This window comes from Sus scrofa, chromosome 15 (genome assembly GCF_054392235.1).
Source record: "Sus scrofa isolate SSC_HxYL_T2T_F1_AM1 chromosome 15, Sscrofa_HxYL_maternal_Yorkshire_Landrace_v2.0, whole genome shotgun sequence".
Classification (NCBI taxonomy): Eukaryota; Metazoa; Chordata; class Mammalia; order Artiodactyla; family Suidae; genus Sus; species Sus scrofa.
Genome location: NC_139397.1, coordinates 33,763,134 through 33,776,428, shown reverse-complemented (window position 1 = coordinate 33,776,428; position 13,295 = coordinate 33,763,134). Strand labels below are relative to the sequence as shown.

The 13,295-nt window shown below is 43.4% G+C and overlaps 1 protein-coding gene and 1 long non-coding RNA gene across 5 annotated transcripts in view; both read left to right on the top strand.

Moving 5' to 3' along the window:
• GPR39 (G protein-coupled receptor 39) overlaps window positions 1-13,295 on the top strand; it is a 264,572-nt gene that overhangs the window by 32,522 nt on the left and 218,755 nt on the right.
• LOC146395786 (uncharacterized) lies at window positions 3,383-11,444 on the top strand. The gene is made up of 2 exons (XR_014830599.1): window positions 3,383-5,681; window positions 5,974-11,444. It is a non-coding gene; the product is annotated as an uncharacterized LOC146395786 (long non-coding RNA).

Below are 13,295 nucleotides of genomic sequence, written 5' to 3'. Positions count from 1 at the left end.
TTAGGGGTGAAGCATGGTGAGCTGGACGAGGATGGAGGAAAAGCAACTGGAGATGCTCTTGACATTAATTTGAGTTCCAGGAATGGGCCAGTAAATGCCAGTCCCGTGCTCAGATTAATGACTTGATGGACACAAGAAAGAGATACACCAGTTAATAGAGCTTAATAACCACTGATGTCAGGGTTGAGGGGAGGGAAGGAATTCACGGCGAGCAACAGCTAAAGCCCTTCAGAGCATATTCCGCTGTGGGACATTTTCCAGTTATTGGGATTAAAAAAAAAAATTAATGGTAGGATCATTAAAAAAAAAAAAAAAAAGAAGCTAAAGTGGCTCATTTGCGGCTGGCACCAGAACGGTGGTTAGAGACACAGGTGCCCTGGGGAGGGAGGGCAGACTTTTGGCAACTCCATGGGAGATGGGAACATTCCAGAGTGACATTCCATCTGACCTGCCTTCCTTTGCCCTCCTGAAGGACACTCTGTACTCTGCTTTTTGTCTATGTGAGTGAAGGCCTTAGCAAGCAACAATTACTATTTAAATCAAAAGCCCAGGCAGGCTGACCTAGAGCTCCTGAGAAGCCTGCCCTGAGTAACTTACTATTTTCCCTTCCTTGATTCTGTGAAAGTAACTGTGGTGGTCCTGTTTCATGCGGGCCTCTGCTCTAGGCCCAAGGGAGAGGGGATCCCCCACCTTTGTGTTCCCTTGAAGCTTCCGGGACAGGAAATGAGAAGTGAATCAGTAACTAGAAGGCAAATCCCTGTGAGGTATGGTGGTCAGGGCAGGTCAGGGCATTTACAAATATGCTGCATTCCAAAAGTTAGTTTATAAACTCTTGGTTTCGAAATTGGATTCATTTTCCAGTAGAGTCTGTCTTTTCACGCACACATGCTTTTTTTTCAGTTAGCAAATATTTATTGAGTGCCTACCATGGAAGGAGTGGAGAATACTTGGAAGAATAAGACTTTGAATCTCCTTCATGTTGGGGAATCATGTGTCCTTAACAAACCAGTGCCGTGCAATACTGGGGCTGGAGCTGTATGATGGAAGGGCTGCATGGGGCACCAGGAGAAGCTCTCGTGAGTGTGGTAATTAATACACTCAAATTATTTACTTCTCTCCTCTTCTTCTCCATCAGCTCCAAGCTTCCATTTATTTAGTTTGGCTCTTGTTCTTGGTGTTAGGAGGAAAGCAACTTGTTCAGGCTAATTTAAATATATATCAGACCAGGACTGATGGAGGCGGGGGTAGGGGGTGTTGTCAATAACCCCCTGAAAGGAAACTTTCTGTGTCTTAAGGCTCAGATTCTTCACAGTCTGGCCCCGGAGGGAGTCTCAGTCAAGGAACATCTTGTCAGAGGCTCAGGCTGAAGAATTTCACCTGTTTCTTGAGCTTCGTTTGCCTCAATCTGTGTCCAACTGATTCTGTGGGACTTTCTCCTTTGTGGTGGAGAGATCTCTGATTTGGAGACTAGATTTTAAAGTCAGTGTAAAGGCAAAAGCCTGTGTAGTCATGCTTGCCCTTGAAGTCAGAAAGACACAGCATTGGAGAGAGGATGCTTTGCAGCTGCTTTTGAAAACTTGTTAGACCTGGTCATTGTTTCAAAGCTCATCACTGAGGACATGCCCAGAGCTATCAGCTGAGTGTGCTGTATAAGGCTGAGAGGATGCCTTAGTATCCTGGTTCTTTGGACTTTGTGGTAATTTAGTTCAGAATAGCAGGGGCCCCTCCAGATTAGAATAAACCAAGAACATTGGGAAGGGACCCACTGAACAAATACTGAGTCAGTCCTTATTAAAGGAAAAAAAAAAAAAAAAAAAAAAAACCCTTTGAGTGGTTTGAGTGGCTGACCTAGCCAGTTTCCTGGAACGAGATGACACACACAGCTTCAGGTCCATCTTGTGCCTCCAGATCCCACTCCCCTTCCTCCTTTGTGTACTGGGTGCCACCGTTATAGTTTCCTAACATGGTAACATAGTCATTTAAAATCATTCCTGAGTCATCATCCCGACACAACCGTTTTCACTGAGACATATAAACTTGTACATGCACACAATTAATTGCATTCTTCCCATCAGCATGTATATATTATTTATAGTCTGCTTTTTTGTTTTAACTGTTAATGTCATAAATTTTTTTCTGTGTTCCCATAGTCCCTCTTAGTTCCATTTTTCTTTCTTTTTTGGCTCAAGCCTGAGCCATAGCAGTTGACAATGCTGGATTCTTAACCTGCTGAGCCACCAGGGGACTCCCATAATTTCCATTTGTAGAGTCTGCATAATGTAGTGGGATGATTTTAAATGCATTTTTTTGTTGCATGGAAATTTGAGAGCAAAGAAGGAGCTAGTTTATACCCCTTAGAGAGCATTCATTAGTCCTGGGGCATTCAAATCATTCCTTAAAACTCCAGTTGATGTCTGGAGCTCCCATTGTGGCTCAGTGGGTCAAGAACCCAACTCAGTGTCCATGAGGATGCAGGTTCATTCTCTGGCCTTGCTTAGTGGGTTAAGGATCCAGTTTTGCCTCAAGCTGTGGCATAGGTCACAGAAGCGGCTTGGATCCAGCATTGCCGTGGCTGTGGTGTAGGCTGGCAGCTGCAGCTCCAATTTGACCCCCCAACCTGGGAACTTCCATAGGCCACAGGTGTGGCCATAAGAATTACAAAACAAAACAAAACAATTACAAAACAAAACAAAACAAAACAATACTCCTGCTGATTTCATCTTAGCAAGGAAAATGATTTGGTAATTGAAAGTTTAACTCCTTAATATCCATATTCCAGTTAGCATACACATTTATTTTTGGTCAAATTTTATTATATAGTAGACTTAATTCTATGAAGCCCTCATAAAACTAATGTGAGCAACAGGACATTTAGCCTTGTTTTCTAGGTCTTTTCTTACATTTATTTTATGAGGCCTTTAAACTGAATACAGAGACTTATCGTTGGGACAAATTGTTGGTCAAACTTGTGATTTATTTTTCACTAATTTGTTCTTAGAGAACAACAACTAGAAAACCTTTGTTCTCCAGTACACACTCACCGTATGTGGAAATTAGGTTTGCTTTATGATGGTCTGCCTTCTAGAAACTTCTAGGTTAAAAAGTAGCCACTGCTGGCATTGAACTGGTCAAGGACAGGCCCCCTGTACTGATGAGAGGGTGAGGATCAGCGGTCAAGGGGAGCCTCAGAAGGGGACAGGGATTATCTGGCGTAGCCTGCTACCGTAAACCTTCTTTCAGCAGCAAGGAAAGTGGAAAGTTCAGGACAGGGACATCAAGCCAGGAGTAAGGTGAGGGCTGTTTTGAGGAAGGATGGAATGCAGCGCTGTGACTCATCAGAGAGGTATGTGGGCAAGTCTTGCAGCAGTAGGGAAGGGACAGCTGGTGGGTTAAAGCAGGTTTTTAAGTCATATTTTCAAAATTCTTGTTACTGGCATAGGGACCTCTAGATTAGACTGGTACACACATATATTGGGAATCTGTATCCAGTGCCCGGCACAGAGCTGGTGTAACTGCAGTTATCCTCTCATTCGCTCATCCACAGATGAGCATCCTCTATGTGCCAGGCTTGTCCTGGGTCTCAGAGGTACAAATCCACGAAGAAATGCCCTCTGCCTTCTGTTTTCTTCTGGTGTAATGGGATAGACAGGCAGACACATAAATCAGATGCTACCACACAGATTAAAAAGTGTTAAAGCAGAGTCCTGGCAAGGTGCCACGGAAACACTCATTCACTCAGCAGGTCTGTTGAGCTTCTGTTGTATGCCAAGCACTGTGCTAGGCACTTGGGAAACAGGAGAGAGAAAAGTGAGTAAAAATCCCCACCTTTTGGAATTTTGGCCCCCAGATGCCAGAATTTCCCTGGGAAAGGATTTTGTTGCTTCTGCCTGGGTCTTAGAAGACTTCTTGGAGGAGATGATTCCAAGGCTAAGTTTAAAGGGAAGGAGGAAAGAGGAAGTAAGGGATGAAGGCGGGATGGGGCAGAGGAGGAAGAGTGGAGTAGAGGGGAAGAAGTGAGGTGAGGCGGGGCCAGGGAGGAAGGGGGAGCAGGTGTTTTTCCAGTATAGTGTTATGTAATGATGCCACGATGCAAAGCATCACAGTCGGGCCTGAACACATGTTCTGTTTATAAAAGAAAGAGATGAACTGATCCTGGTCCCAAAGGGTATGATGGAGTTGGGCATGAAAGAGTATCGCATAGCCTGGTTGAAGGGGGTGCTGGATTTTGCAGCCCTGCTTGTGAATTGTTTATTAGTGGAATCTGAGTAGCCAGCCTCTTGCAGTAATCTCCAACCTGGTCTTCATCATTAAATATTTAACAGCACCTCCTATGTCCTAGGTGCGGGTGGATTCTGTTGTACAAAGATAAAGATAACTTAAAGACAAAGTCTGTCTTCCTAGGGCCTCATAGCTATTGAGAGACAAAGGCAAGTGTATACAGTACCAAGAAGTGAAGAGCTTTCTCAGGAATAGAAAACACATCCTAGTGGGATGTGGAGAGGGGGGCTGACATTTTCTGTGGGGCTTTTTTTAACCACACACGTAATTTTTTTAATGCTTCAGATTTTCCCTTCATTCTCAACTGTTGTTTTAAGTGAAGCTTTCTTCTCTTGTTTATGTAGCTCCTCAGCTGCTGGTCTGACCACAGTCCAGGTTCACAGATTTCTCAAAGGGCTGATATTATAATATTTGACTGAATGTGTATCCCAGTTTTCTGCAAGTTGCTTGAGGATAAGAGACCTCTTTCTTTCTTTCCTTTTTTAATTTTTTGCATTTTAGGGCCATACCCCTGGCATATGGAAGTTCCCAGGCTAGGGGTTGCCAGATCTTTAACCCACTGAGCAAGGCCAGGGATTGAACCTGTGTCCTCATGGATACTAGTTAGGTTCGTTTCTGCTGTGCCACAACGGGAATTCCAGGAGACCTCTTTCAGAGCCTTAACTAAGCACAGGGCATGAGTTCTAAAATAATTGTGTAGGATCAGAGTCATTATAGAAAAATTCATGAAAAAAAATCTTTAGAGTGTCAAGGTGGAAAGAGTACAGATTGTTTTTGGTGGGTTTTTTTTTTTTTCTTTTTTTTTTTTTTCATTTTTGCCCCACCCCACCCCCCATGGCCTGTGGAGTTCCTGGGCCAGGGATCAGATCTGAGCCACAGTTGCAACCTACCCTCCAGCTGCAGCAATACCAGATCCTTAACCAACCATGCCCAGCCTGATATCAAACCTGCGTCCCCCCACTGCAGAGATGGCTCCGATCCCGTTGTGCCACAGAAGGAACTTCTGACTTGGCTTTTTGATAAAGCTGTTAACCCTTTGATTCCATTTGTTGAATGCCAGCTCTTTAAATATCACCAGCACAACTCAATCTGTTGAGAAGACAAAGCTGAGTTTTTTTATATTTGTGCAGTAAGAGAGCAAGGATAGCACCTTGACAGCCTTGGTGTTGTCGAAGGGAGAGAGGCGTGGTTAGAATGTGCTGAGAATTAGAAGTTTAGTTTAAGGTAGGTCTAGATCTTTCGATGTGGAGGATTTGATTGGGGGGCAAGTATCGTGACATTCCCTGCTTAGAATTCCTGGAAATAGGGCAGAGATTTTTGAGACAAGGGATCCAAAGAATTTTAGGGTATAAATGGTCTACTGATGAATGCCTTCTGTGGAAGCATTGATGGATCATCAGAAAGTTCCTTTAGGAGTTCCCGTCGTGGCGCAGTGGTTAACGAATCCGACTAGGAACCATGAGGTTGCGGGTTCGGTCCCTGCCCTTGCTCAGTGGGTTAACGATCCGGCGTTGCCGTGAGCTGTGGTGTAGGTTGCAGACGCGGCTGGGATCCCACGTTGCTGTGGCTCTGGCGTAGGCCGGTGGCTACAGCTCCGATTCAACCCCTAGCCTGGGAACCTCCATATGCCGCGGGAGCGGCCCAAGAAATAGCAACAACAACAACAACAGCAAAAAAACAAAAAAAAAAAGAAAGTTCCTTTAAAGCACAATCAGGAGTTCCCTGGTCTCTCAGTGGGTTGAGGATCTGACATTGTCACTGCTGTGGCTCAGGTCACTCATTGTCACTGCCATGGCATGGGTTTGATCCCTGGCAGGCACAGCCAAAAAGAGAAGTGCAATCAAATTATTTGCCTATAACTGTTACATTTAGGATGGATAAAAAATGAAGTCCTACTGTAGAGCACAGGAAACTATATCCAACCTCTTGTGCTAGAACATGAAGAAAGATAATATGAGAAAAATAATGTGTGCAAGTGTGTTGATATGTATGACTGGGTCACTTTGCTATGTGGTAGAAATTGATACAATGTTGTAAATCAACTATACTTTAATTAAAAAAATTAAAAAGATAATTATTTCTGCCAGATCTTTATATCTGGACATAAAGGAACTTTTAGCAACTATTGTTTCAGCTACAACTTTAACAGCATTCTTTTGCTCCCCTTTCATCACCACTGAAAAGCGACTAAAAGACAATATTTAATCATCTTTTGAACAATAACAAATATTAATCATCTCATTTGTAGCTCTCTCTTATTAAAAATAAATGATTTGGGGAGTTCCCGTAGTGGCGCAGTGGTTAACGAATCCGACTAGGAACCATGAGGTTGCAGGTTCGGTCCCTGCCCTTGCTCAGTGGGTTAACGATCCAGCGTTGCCATGAGCTGTGGTGTAGGTTGCAGATGTGGCTCGGATTCCGCGTTGCTGTGGCTCTGGCGTAGGCTGGTGGCTACAGCTCCGATTAGACCCCTAGCCTGGGAACCTCCACATGCCGTGGGAGAGGCCCAAGAAATAGCAAAAAGACAATAAATAAATAAATAAATGATTTGGGGGTGTCTTTAAAAAAAGTTATTTGCCTGAGCAAGAGTCTTCTGGAATAGTAAAATCATACCGATGACAGTGAAATAGTAAAATCATGCTACCGTAGACTGTAAGCTGTGTGTATGGTGGAGAGCTTCGGATTTCACGTGTAAGCCAAGGAAGAGGTAACTGATGTCAGGGAGACCAAAAGACAAGAAAGGCCTTCTCTGAAATTTTGTTTGGGAATCTGGATTTTTGCTTGGTCACATGCAGAGGCAAAGGAGGCCTTCTGTCTATGAAAATGTGTTCCATGGGTGAGATGAAATTTGCTGACAGCTTTCTGGGTGCTAGCTTGAGGGGCTTGTCATACGCGTGCTGTACCCTGACTTTGCATCCTAACGCATAACTGATGCCAGGCTGGCTGCAATCCAGCGATGTGGTGAGTTTCTGTCTTCCCTTGTATCTTTCTCTTGACATTTATCCTTCCAGAGGACGTTGACTATTGCAGAGACCCACCGGCTGAAAATGTCTCATAACCTCAGGATACTTTATTTCATAGTTCATTAGGTCAGAAAACTGCTATGTGTCTCCTCTGTCATGGTGACTGCCACCAACTCACCTCTAAGTCTACGTGAGAATCATTCCTTCTTTTAATCACATGGCAACATCTCACCTGAGGAATCTGAAATTGATTTTTCTCCCCTCTGTCTAGGCAATGCACCCCCAGACACGTTTTTGGTGCCCTCCATGGTGACATGGGAGGTCAGTCCCTTGTCATATGGGGTGGTGTAAATTTCAGGAACAAATAACTTTACCTCTCCCAGCCAGTTCTCCGCAAGCCACCCCGCAGACTGTTTGCAAACTGCAGCTGTTCAGACACCACCACAGATGGTATTAAGCCCTCTGCGTAACAGTCTGAGTCAAGCACGGATTAGTGGTAAGCAACTGGATTTCTGAGTAATAACAGGTGGGCAGTGACTATAGCCAGAGTTTCAAGGATTCTGCCACCCTCCTTCCTCCTCAACAAAACACTGGCCCCTGAGCTCCCTTTCTTAATGGAGCTGTTTGAATTTCCATTTGGTGATCTTGGGTTCAAGGGCTTCTCATCAGCCCTTTTAGGTTATTTTTACTTTTCAAAAACATGCCACTTCACATCATCTTTGTTCCTCAGTGGCACTGAGAGCAAGTGTTATTTTTAACGAAGAACTGATCCTTTATTTTTTTAAAAAAAGTGTTTTGCAGCAGGCTGAGATAATTGGCATTCATTATCATTTTCTGTCTGCCTTCTGCCTAGAATATAAAGGAATCTTGGAGTTATTTTCTCTCTTTTCCTAGAGCCCCATGTGGTCTCATTTCTTTTTCTCCATTTCCCCTAGTACCCTCTCTCTTCTTTCCCTAAAACTTCCAGCATCCCCTGATATAATCTGGTCGAGGCCCTTCAGAACCTGTAGTTGAAAGTGGCTGGGCTGACTCAGGTAGTTGGAAAAGAAAGAAGGCCCACACAGACAGGATGTGTGGCCAAACTTGTTCTGTGAACTTGAGGCCGGTGACTGTGGCTGCAAAGTGTCGGGGCTCCCAGTGTCTTTGGTCAGTTTCAGCAACCTTTGGTCATGGCCCAGGGCCAGGCATGGTTAAGGAAGCCTGATGGGGCAGCTCTGGGCTGAGGTTGCAGGAATGCACTGAGTCAAAGCTGACTGAGTGGAGCCCCTCCTCCACAACATCCTCAGAAGCCCCAGCCAGGATGCTGGGTGCTAAGTAAGTGCCCAGGGAGTAAATGCCAAATTGAGAGTCTCGCTGGAGAAGAGACAAGAAAACTGTCTGCCTTGTGTTTGAACTTCTTCCCTCTCCTCTGGCAGCCAGCTGAGCGAACATGAGGATCAATAACAGCCAACCATTTCCTTTTAATGGGCCTTTCCAATTCCGTGGCTTCAAACGATTCCAGCAGACGGCAGGGTTTAGTTTTTAGTTTGCTTATAAAAATACTCAGGAACCAATTTGGTGGAAAGGTGTCGAGATTTTTCCTTAACAAGCTGACTCTCTGTGCCGGAGGTGCTTGATTTTTTCTGATTTTTCTGCCCAGATCCCAGCTTTTCCTAGTGCTCACAGGTTAAGACCAAAGGAAGAGGGCTGGTGACACTGTGAACCACCTCAGGGAGCTTGAACAGAGAGAGTGAGGGCAGAGGCAAGGAGACCAGGAGTTGTTTCTTGGAGTGGGGCTGTAGGAAGCCTGGGAGGCAGGCTGAGAGCAGATTGCCACTGTGGAGGGTGTATGTGTTTGTGTCTGTGTCTGAAGAGGAAGATTCAGGTATCTGGAGGTGAGTAAGACACTCCCTAATTATGGCGAAGGAAACCAGGCCTCCAAAATTCAGGACCTGCTCAGGTACAGCATTTGGTGGGTTTTTACCTGCCTCTGCATCTTTGCCCTTGATGTTTCATCTTTATGGAATGCTTTGTCCTTTGCTATTCATAAGGCTCACTTAGCCTTTCTTTCTGGATTCTAATACCTTCTCACCATTACCCTCCCTTTATTCTCTCTTTCCACTTGGTTTTATTTTTCTTCATAGTGCTCTCTGCTACTTGGCGTCATATGGCATGACTATTTGTTTATAATATGTGTGTCCTTCTATTAAATGTCTGTAAACTCCATTAGGACAAAACCTTGTCCATTTTGCTCACTGACCTATTCTCAGCCCTGACCCATGGTAGGTATTTAATGAATGTTTGCTGAAGGATTGAATGAGTGTGTGTCTGGGGCAGCAAGTTTCAAAGTGAGAGGTTATCATGTGACATGGGCTTGACAGCAAACAAGGATGAAAGCTGTCAGGTTAACTTTTACTTAGTAGGTTCTTTCCCTCCCTCCCTTTTCTCCCCTACCCCAGTATGTTTGAGCTGTTATATTATCTTTCTTAGGATTTACCTTTGACTGTTATGTTTATCAGTTTTTAATGTTATCTTTTTACTTGCCACCTGTAGAAGATAGTGAACATATATCTTCTTCTTCCTGCCTCCTCTGCGATTTATATCACTATCAGGGTCTACAACATTTATAACTTTTTATTTTTATTTTTATTTATTTATTTATTTATTTTTAGTGCTGCACCTGTGTCATATGGACGTTCCCAGGCTAGGAGTTGTATCAGAGATACAGCTGCTGGCCATAGCCACAGCAATGCGGGATCCGAGCTGCAGCTGGTGACCTACACCTCAGCTCGAGGCAATGCTGGATCCTTAACCCACTGAATGAGGCCAGGGATAGAACCCAAATCTTCATGGATACCAGTCAGATTTGCTTCCACTGAGCTGCAATAGGAACTCATACAACCTATTTTTAAATCATAAATCTTGACCTGTTTTTGTCTTATCCCTACATTTAAGTAGATGCAGTGTTCTTCCTGAGGGCTTTGCTGTTGTTTTCCATTTATCTCAGGGAAAGTTCTTCCTCTGATGGTTTCTTAGGATAGGCTCATGGAAACAAAAGGCCTTAAATTCTTGCAGGTTCAAAAATTTTGATTTGTTACCATTATAATGAGTGATAATTTTTCTGGGTTTAAAATTCTTGAGTCACACTTTGTTTCTTGGGGACTAACTACAAAGGTATTGGTCTATGGTCTTCTTGAGTTCCTGTTGTGGCTCAGCGGGTTATACACCCACCTAGTATCCATGAGGATGTGGGTTTGATCCCTGGCCTCACTCAGTGAGTTAAAGATCTGACATTACTGTGAGCTGTGGTATAGGTTGCAGTGTGGCTGGGATCTCATGTTGCTGTGGCTGTGGTATAGGCCATAAGCTGCAGCTCCTATTTGACTCTTAGCCTGGGAACTTCCATAGGCTAAAGGTGTTGCCCTAAAAAAAAAAAAAAAGGGCCTACTATCTTCTGATAGTAAATGATGCAGTGTAAAAGTCTGAGACCAATTTTTTTTTACCCCATCACAGGTGAGAGGTACCTGGCTTCCCAAAGATTCTTTGTCTTAAAAGATAGCAGATCATGTATGTTAACTTTTTCCTGGTCCTCCGTGACCTTCAATATATCCAAGTCTTCCATTTCCAGGAAGATGCATTGACTGTTTCTTTAAATAATCTTTTATGTCTTTTACCAATCTTTCTTTTCTGTCATTTTCTCTTAAATCCCTTTAAACTCTTCATTTATTCCCATTTTTCTCCTTTTTCCTGTCATTCTTTTTTCCTTTCTGTATTCTTAGGTAGGTCTTGTTTTCCTTGTACTGCTTTCAGTGTTGCCTTTATTTCTATAATGATTTTATTTTTTAAAATTTCATTTCTTTCCAGATTTTTGCTAGCTTAAGTTTCAGATTCTTCTGTCTTACCACATTTTGCATAAGTTCTTGCATATCTGCTTCATTGTATGTGTGCATGTGATTGCTTCATTAAATTAAAAAAAATTTGGAGTTCCCTTTGCGATTCAGTGGTAATGAGCCTGACTAGTATCCATGAAGTTTCGATCCATGACCCCATTCAGTGGGTTAAGAATATGGCATTGCCTTGAGCTGTGGTGTATGTTGAAGATGCGACTTGGATCCTGTGTTGCTGTGGCTGTGGTGTAGGCCAGCAGCTTTAGCTCTAATTTGACCCCTGGCTTGGAAACTTCCATATGCCACAGGTGTGACCCTGAAAAGCAAAAAATAAAAATCATGGCAAAATATTTATGGAGTCCCCTGGTGGCTCAGTAGATTAAGCATCTGGCATTGTCACTGCTGTGGCTCTGGGTACTGCTGTATTTCAATCCCTGGCCTGGTAACTTTCACATTCTATGAGAGTGGTAAAAAAAAAAAATTATGGTAAAGTATTAAGTCACATTTTTGTATCTGTTCCATGGCAAATGCAAAAAAGAAAAAAATCTTTTGCCATTTTTTGTGTTCTTTTCCTTATTTTTCTTGTAATTTTTTTTATAGAACCTATACTAGTTCCTTTTTTGATGACTTAGTTTTGAGGTAGGTGACCTTTGTTCCCCAGACCATAATTTGTAGGATTTTTGGAGAAGAGACCAGTATTCAAGGAGGGATTTTCCTTCCTTCCAGGGTTCTGTGTACATCTTTTGAGCCTTCATCCTGTCTAGCCAGTTAAGACCAGCGATTGCAGAGCTGTCCACAGTGTCAAACCTCTTTCCTCCCATCCTGTGGAAAGACTGCTTTCTGCACACATGACACGTCTGTGTGTCTCCTTATTCCAACCATCCTTATCCGCTTCTAGGAACAAAACCAGGTCCAGGAAGGCTCAAGCCTCTGAAATGGAGCCTAGGGGTACCCTTGCTCTGCTCCTGCTCTCTGTTCTTCCCTTGTGCTCACAGTTCCCTGTCTCCTGGGTTTATCAAAGGTAGAATTTGTGTTTGCTTCTTGGTTCAGGGTTGTTTCTGAAAAGGGAAGAATGAATGCTAGCCCTATGCCACCATGATCAAAGAGGAAGATTTCAGCCCTTTTTGAACAATCTCTTTTTCCGTTAACATAAAGTCTGTTTTTCCACACTTCTGGTTCCCCAGGAAGCAGATGGTTTCTTCTCCTTTTTTGGCTTCTCCATGTTTCCAAGGGAGGTCAGATTCTTTGTCCCCAGAAAGCTTTACTCTGACCTGCCTCTAAAACACCATTGTGCTTAGAGTGCATCCTGGGTGTAGCATCTACTGCCTTGCATTGCACAATCTTTATATATGTATGTATACTTCCTTAAATTATAGACATTTGGAGGCATAGTATGGGGCTCTCTAGTACTAACACAAGTCTGTGTGGTTGGTGCTATATCATGCTTATGGATTTTTCCCTTGCTGTTATGGTTTTCTATGCTATTTAGAATACTTTCATTGTGTCTCATGAATTCTGAGTCTCTGTATTTTCTACCTGGGCATTCTTCTTACTGAATTAGATACTATGTAGTTGGCATGTATTATATATATATATGTGGAGCCGTGGGTTAAGAATCCAGCTGCAACGGCTTGGGTTGCTACAGAGCGTGTTTAATCCCCAGCTGGCACAGTAGGGTAAAAGATCTGGCATTGCCATAGCTGCAGTGTAGATCGCAGCAGTGGCTCGGATTCAGACCCTAGCCTGGGAACTTCCATATGCCATGGATGCACCATAAAAAAAAATAAGACTTTATAACACATATACTGCTTCAGGTAAAGAACTGTGGGTAAGCACCCTCCTTGTATATATATGGCATTAGTCAGTGTCATTAGGAATAATTGTAGCTTTTTAGTAGTTTCAACGATTAGGTGGGCTCTTTTAATTAAATTTTTTTTTCTTTTTACATCTGGACCTGATGCATATGGAAGTTCCCTGGGCTAGCAGTCGAATTGGAGCTGCACCTGCCAGCCTACACCACAGCCACAGCAACACTGGATCTGAGCCACATCTGCGACCTGTGCCATAGCTTGCGGCTGTGCTAGATCTTTAACTCACTGAGTGAGGTCAGTGTTTGAAGCTTCATCCTCACAGATACTATGTTGGATTCTTAACCTGCTGAGCCACAATGGGAACTCCCAGTGCTCCT